We start from the raw sequence: 7,650 nt of genomic DNA on the forward strand, positions 1-7,650 counted from the left end.
ATTTGCTGACATTTCTAAAATATTAATGGGTGAATTTTAAATGAAAAGGCTGTATTTGATTTTCAAATGCTGAGTTAAATGAAAAAATAGTGTTGTGCACCTCTATATTCTGAAAGCATCACATCAGAATTTGGCACATTTAAACGATTATATTTATGTTTTAGCTTCCACTGAATATTAATATGTACCTAACCATTTATCAACAAAACATACTGAGACAGAGGAGATTTCTATACAAATACATGTGTATGAATCTGTGTGTGCGTACATTAAGAATTATTGTAAAAATTGTAATCTTCAGTAGATATGTCAAGGGAAGAACATTTAATTTTTCTGTTTTATTTTGTTGTTTTTATTTTGTTTTGTAACCTCCAGCTTAAAATAAATGAAAAGAACATTCGTCTTTTTGGAGTGTGTCTGCACTAAGATAATCCTTTTTAATACAAGTTCTTGAAATTGTTATGATTTTTTCTGTTTGCTATTATGTTATCTGGCATATTTAGTTTAAAACTCTAAATGAATGAATAATGCTAGCAATGCTAAAATGAAAAAAAAGGAAAGAAATGGTCTCACAGTACTAAACAATATGCAGCGTTTAATATTACTCAAATGATAGATTTGATTGATAACATGTTAGAAAAGTGAACTTCACTAAGGATAGATTTTTTTAGTTTCTTCAGCATTTTGTATATATTTTAACCTTACAGAATGTAAAGCCATTTGATTGTAATAATTACTACTTTGCTTAGTTATAAAGTTTAATCTATCTCTGCTGTCAATGAATTGCATGCAATTAAAAACAGATAAGCTTTTAATATTTAATCTTATAATCTACTTCCTACACACTCTTTTAACTGGGTGGGAAAATGTTTACGTCATTGTTCTTGTTTTTAGGTTGCTATAGATGCACATTCTTGCATATGCAACAAAACTTGTTCTGTTGTTTTCACTTGCTTACATTAAAAAAAAATGTGTTTTTGACAGCCAAAGTGTATCTTAACATGCACCAAAGTAACTAACCTTTTCTTCTTTCATTCCAATGCTAACATCTTCTCTGTGCATCTCCTAACGCCTGGCACACAGGATGATGAGGAGGGTATATGGGCATAGCCATTCCTATAAACCAAAGTTCCAGTTTTGTTCTGAGGGGTGAGAAACAATCTTTTATATCTCTTTTAAATTGCAGCCTATTTTTGTTGTTTAATTTTAAACTGCATTGAACTGTGTTTCTTGAAAAATGTGTCTGTAAACCACGTAAAAATGTTTTTTTTCACGTGCAACGAACAATGAGAAACTGTGTCTAATGGTTTAATTTTTTCATAGCCTGTAATGGCTAGAGATGTAGGTAGGCCCAAAACTTTAAAAGGAATGTAGTTATATCTCTCTGTATCTGTCTAAATGATTCTCTGTGTTTAGTAGATAAGAATTTCTTTAAACTGGTATTAACCTGCTTTATAGTACATCATCTCAAAAATCCCTGCAAAAAATCTGTCATATCTTTCTGAAACAAGTAAGAAAGTTTGTTACTTAAAAGTGTTTGCCACAGATTACTTATGCAGTATCACTGGAATATAATTTATTAATATACATGGAAACAATGAGACAGCATTGCATTACTGAAATTTTAAAATAAGGAGCAGATGCTTAATAAGGCATGTAGATCCTCTCTATGCAACAAGTGTCCTCTGCCTGAACAAAATTCTAATGGACAAACCTCCATAAAATAGGTTGATTTTGATGTTTAAGAATAGAAGAGTGCAGCTTATTTTGCTTAATTCTCTTTCAGTTGTGAGCAAGTACTGCGTGGTCACTAGGTGTCAGGTATCGATCAATGCATATCTGGTTTTTGGGGTGCTTGCCGTTGAAGCTGGGCTTGCTCGGTAGCTCCTGAGCACCGCGGGCCCTTCACGCTGCAGGAGCAGCGGGAGAGCGTCCGGCCGGGGGCGTCCCCGGGGGACGCTGCGGCTCTTGCCCGTCCCCGGCCCTTACGGCAACAGCTCTGCTGGGTGCGGCGGGGCTGCCTGCTCAGAGCGACGAAACTACTCACATAAGGGAGTAGCACTAATGTGCTATTAAAACTGTCCTGCTTTACTCACCCCAAATCAAAGACTGCGTGGCGTGTTTCATTGCCGGTATGGTTATCAGCTACGTTACAAGCCAGGCGCTCTATTTGGCCGGACTAAAACCTCCAAAATCATTTTTGTTCTTATTGGTAAATTTTTGTTCTTTGAAAGGAAACATTTGTGTCTTGCTGTTCGTGGTAGTTGTGAGATTACTGATATCCGTAACGAATAATTTTTATTTTGTTTAAAAGAGAATGTTTTTAAAAAGATAAAGCTTTCTAGCACAACAGTAGTTGAACATTTAACAGTTGTGAAATAAAATAGTGGGCACTGTGGCACCGTTAACATTTAAAAGAAAGCAAGCTTGGTGTATCAAAATATAATTATAACCCTTTTTTGTTTGTTTGCTTTCTGATTCAATTTTAAATGTCATATCGTGCTTGTACAAGTTGCATGTATATAGGGCCTCTGTGTATATGGCCACACATGTTGCATGTGGTAAGAGTACAGATCATATGTGACTCATATTCTAGCTTTTTTTAGTCAGATTTTCTTCTTTCCTGCAAATAAGGAGCCTTAAAAAGAATCTTGTGTTATTTTTTTTCACATAAAACTGTAGAAAGGAAACATAAAACTGTAGAAAAGAAATGTAAAACTGTTTCTTAAGTAATTAGCAAGCTCTGTTAACTGCAGCTGCATGATATTTTAATAGTAGTTTATGGTGTTATTTAAATATAGCGTAATTTTTCAGCTGTTTGTCAGTATTGTTCTGTTTTGGGTGTGCAGAGCAGATCTTTGTTTATTTTCCAGGCACGTATTTGTTTCCAATTTAAAAACAGACATTTCTCTCAGACTCTTTTGTTCAAGTGCCAGTGTAATTCATCTAGCATCACTATATCCCAAACCCTTGAAAAATACCTTGTTTGCCCTTTTCAAGTGGAGGAGTGCTGCAAAGGTGGCAGAATCAATAGCTAATGGTAAGCAGAGCCTGTCCTCCAGGCTACACTCCCAGTTAGTCCTGCGCTTCCGTGCGGGAAAGGTTAGCACAGGTGAGAATTCACAGCATAGGCTTCCTTTCCCAGGGGAAACAATTAGGTCCCAGACCTGTAAAGTTTTCTGAAAACACATGTGATAATACTGAATTTCTTCGCGTTCATTAGTAAGAGCTGTAAGCATATCTTTGTCTTTGAGTAGAATGCAGCAAAAGCAAAAACTTTTATTTCTTGCGCAGAGATTTGAGAGCTAACAGCTTGATTTGCCTCTGTGAGCACAAGTTTGCTGTCTCTACTTATCTAGCTCAGCTGCTGGGGGTTGCTCAGGCAGAATTGAATTACCAGTGCCTTTCTCCTTCTTGTATTAGACTAGAGGAAAACTGGTTTTAGTTCTCAGGAGTATTCCTGAGGAGCAAAAGTTATTATGCAAACTGCTTTCCAGGTCTTTTTTCCTACTTTCTGATGTTCTAGCACAGCAGGAGTTAAGAGTGACCTGATTGTAAGATAACTCCAGGATACTTTCTGCCATCTAGAATGATGTCCTTGTTCTGCTAAGAAAATGAAAATTTTGGATAATTGGGTTATTTTGTATTTCTGCTTGAAATGATACTGAAAATTAAAAAGCTGATGTAGTTGACTGAATCTTGCAGGCACAGTCTTTGTAAAATACATGTTTTCCACATCTGTGTTTTAGAAAGTCTGAACATTATAATTAATCTTGTTATTGTAATTTGCCATATGTTATTCCTTTTAGAATACAGTTTATGATTATGTAGTTGTGTATTGAAAGGAGCGGTGTCTAAGATTACATTTTTGGCATGTTTTAATCATTTCTATTGGTATTCACATAAGACAGAAGATTTGGTCAAGACCTTGTCTCAGGTGTTGGCGTGATGCATGTGGCCCAAGGCTAGATGAATTTGATAGCTTATATGGATTAAATGAACTGTCTTGAATGTCATGTTGCTATTAAAAAAATGACATTGTTAGAATGAGTGAAACATCCAAATAAATTAAAGTATCTCAATTTCTTATTCTTGTCCATAGTTTTAAAGCTCTAGGCATAAAGTCTTCACCATCGAGAGGTCTGTTGTGTGTTTTTGACAGTGTACATAAGAGCAGTCTGGAAGCTTTCCTAGTCAAGGCGAGGTGACAAAACTCCCCAAGCAATTGCTCACTCCAGGAGTGACTGGTGCTCCGTTCACTCCAGTTATCTCCCTTGTGCCATGGCTGCAGGATTAGGCAGGGCAGGTTCGACTCTGTTTGCATGATGTTAGAAGAGTGAAGGGGTGGGCTGGCTGCTGACCTTTCAGCACGCTGGTGGAATAGATCTAGAGCCTAGGTAAGTGAACTGAGGTCTCTAGAAAATGTTTGTGATTACCCTTTACAGTTGGCTTCCTATTTTCCCAATAATGAGAACAATCTTTGCTGTATTGTTATTTTTAAGGCATGATCTTTAAAATTTGAAGAAATTTAGCAGTTTGGAAACCATCGTTCATAAGTAGCATTAGTGATGATAAGCTTTCATGTCGGTATGACCACACAAGTGGCTGATGAAGCCAATTATCGCCAAGACTGAAGAAAGCTTATATTGCACCCACAGTAGAATGAGGAGATAATTTCACTCTTTCTCATATAAGGACTCTCAAGACAATCCTTAATTTACAAGGCAAGATGTAATTTCAGCATTCTTCCTCTCTCACTTTCTACAGTTTTCCATAAGGAGTAGTATGGCTGAGGGAAATCAAATCTCTCAATTAGTTGAAAGTGTGTTAAAGTGCCTATCCCCTTTAGAAAACCTTTTCTTTTCCAATGCCAATTTCTACCAAAAGCTAATTGTGAAGATGATAAAATCAAGAAACAAGTGAGAGTGAACATGCGAGATACGTTCTATAATGGAGAGGAATATCTAATTCTAGCAAAAAGTTTAATTTGAAAAGTATTTGGACTGCAAGAATGTGGATTTCTAACAAAATAAGTCCTTCACCTTACTACTTATAGTTCATATTTTTGCCATAATTTTTGGTTATACACTTCAAATTATAGAAGCTATAGATGTAGCAGTTCCATTGTGATACACACTTTTGTTTATGAATTGCAGAATGTTAATTTTTTCTGAGTCTCAAAGACATGTTTGTTTTGATTCAGAAAGACCTCTGTGCAAAATGTACTTTGATTTTGAAAGGGGACTATCAAGAGACTAAATTTAATTTTTGTTACAGTAGTGTAGAATAAACTGTCTGCTTTTGTTCTGAAGTGGATTTCTCATTAAGAGACATTATTTTTTCTACTAAGAGTGAAAGATCAGTAGATTTTTCTTATTAGGAGCATGTAATATATGAAATGTGACATCAAAATTAAAATTTCAGTTTGCTACAACCATGACCTTGCATTGTAAAATTTGCAAAAACAGTGCAATCCTGGAATCCATGTGGTAGTAATAAGCAAAATCATTGCATACAGTTTTTTGATAATCTAGAAAACTGGAAAAACATCATTGTGATCAGTTGATTCACTCTGGATTCATACTAGTATATCTGATTTCTGCTCATCTAAAGATATTTTTATTGGCTAAAAGAATAGAATGTAACAAGTCCTTTAAAAATGGAATTCTACACAAATTTTTATGATTTATTAAAAAAAAAAAAAAGATGTGACGGTAACATGTTTTGGCAGTGATCCTGGGCCACATCTTTAACTGCTATAAATCTTAAGTTTTATTCAGTTCAGATGAACTATGTTGATGATTACATCAAGCTCTTTCTCATATCTTGATACATAGCTATGATTTTTTTAAAAAATGGAATGAGAAATATTTGTGAGCCATCCATCTAGAGCTGGTAGATGAATATCAGATGGATGCACAGATTGTAGGTGAGAGAGAAATGTCTTTCAGTTTTTTTTTTTGCTTTTCCTCAGCTTTATCTAATTCTAAAGCCCTTCCTTTCTTTATCACAGTTGTAAAATTATGCTTAATATGTGTGTGTAACTCTCTCTGTGGTCCATAGGAATTACTCCTCTCCTGTCCTCAGTAGAATCCAGGTCCTTCTGAATTTATTTTGTTGTCATTTAAAGAATAGAAGTAACGGTGCTTCAGAGAGTATGCTTTTATAACACAGCTCAGTTGAGTTAAAAGCTCACAAAGTCACGGTAAACAGATATTGTTCCTTTTCCCCTCTTTTGCTATCCCTTTGCTCCTCATTCCTAACGCACCATCCTCCCGTCTTACACTGACTGTGACACTTGTGAGCTGATTCAGCTCACTCTTTTGGCCAGAAGTCCTTCTCAACCAAATACTCTCAACCCTGCCTCCATTTTTTTTTTTTTTTTGAGTTTATTTTCTGCCCTTTTAATGAGTTGAGTTGTGTGGGAAGGCTTAGCACAGCTCCCTGCCTTTAATTGGTGGCAGATCTGCTCATTTCATGCTGCGAATAGTAGTAGTGATGGGGAAGGCATAACACGCATTCTGCAGCTGATCTGTAAATATTCCCTCTCTCCTTTTTGAATATGAGAACTTATTGTGTCAAATTATTTTTGCATATTAACCATTTGGAACATTAACCAGCCTCTAGTGAGGAAGGTTTTCGTGAACTGCAAATTGAAACAAGTTAATTCTTGCAGATTCCCATCAGTATTCCCATCAAGTATGTAAATTGTACAATGCTTTTATTTTTGTAGTTTATTTATTTCAAAGTAAAGATTTAAAAATCCTCAGCTCTACAGGATAAACTTCAGGTGAACACGTTTCATAATACTATTTCCTGAAGTTATTCTAAATGCTTGCAAAGCTAATCCAGATGTCTTCAACCGAAGGTTGCAACCACGACCGTGTCCAATCACGATTCTACGACCTGAAGCGTGAGGGCTTTCCTCTCATAGCACTTTCTTGACATATAGGTCAGGGAGAACACCAGCTGCTGCTCAGCCAATAGACAAGTGGGTAATGGGCACATATTAGGGTCTGAAAGGCCAAAATATTTTCTGAAGAGTATTTATGTTTTGAACTTAAAAGTGTTACTATAGATAGTTTCCAAAGTGAAGGTATTCTAGTAATTACTATAGAATAAGATCTTTTTACAAAGAAATGCTCCAGGTCTGGAATCATGAATAACTGTATCTTTGGTGCAAAGTTCCATTTTTGTAGACTAAGTGAAAGAGCAGCACTGATAAATTCTCATAGAGAAAACACAGGAGTAGACTGCTCTGTTTGCAGGTAAATAGCCACAAGGCTTTTTCCTCTAGAACTGTTAGCTCTGGAGGAAACCAGAGGTAACTGATAGTTAATGGATAATCCTCACTTCAACATCAGTGATCATTGTAATATCAGGGTTGGGAAAAGTAACGGTACTTCTGAATAGGCCATAGTCTATTATTTTCTCAAGGAAGGGTAGAAGAAAAATTGTCTTCTGTTCTGATCAGAGACTCCAAATTCTTCCTCTGATGGCCAAGCTTTGCTTGATTTTTAAAAAGAGTGCACGGGGCCTCTGCAGCCTCTGGATATTGTTTGGTAACTACTCTCACAGTAACCTCTGTAAGCACTTTAATACTTAATAATTTGATTTAATTAACACATTTTCAGGCACTGTTGTGATATA

The sequence above is a fragment of the Rhea pennata genome, chromosome 12 (genome assembly GCF_028389875.1).
Source record: "Rhea pennata isolate bPtePen1 chromosome 12, bPtePen1.pri, whole genome shotgun sequence".
Taxonomy (NCBI): domain Eukaryota; kingdom Metazoa; phylum Chordata; class Aves; order Rheiformes; family Rheidae; genus Rhea; species Rhea pennata.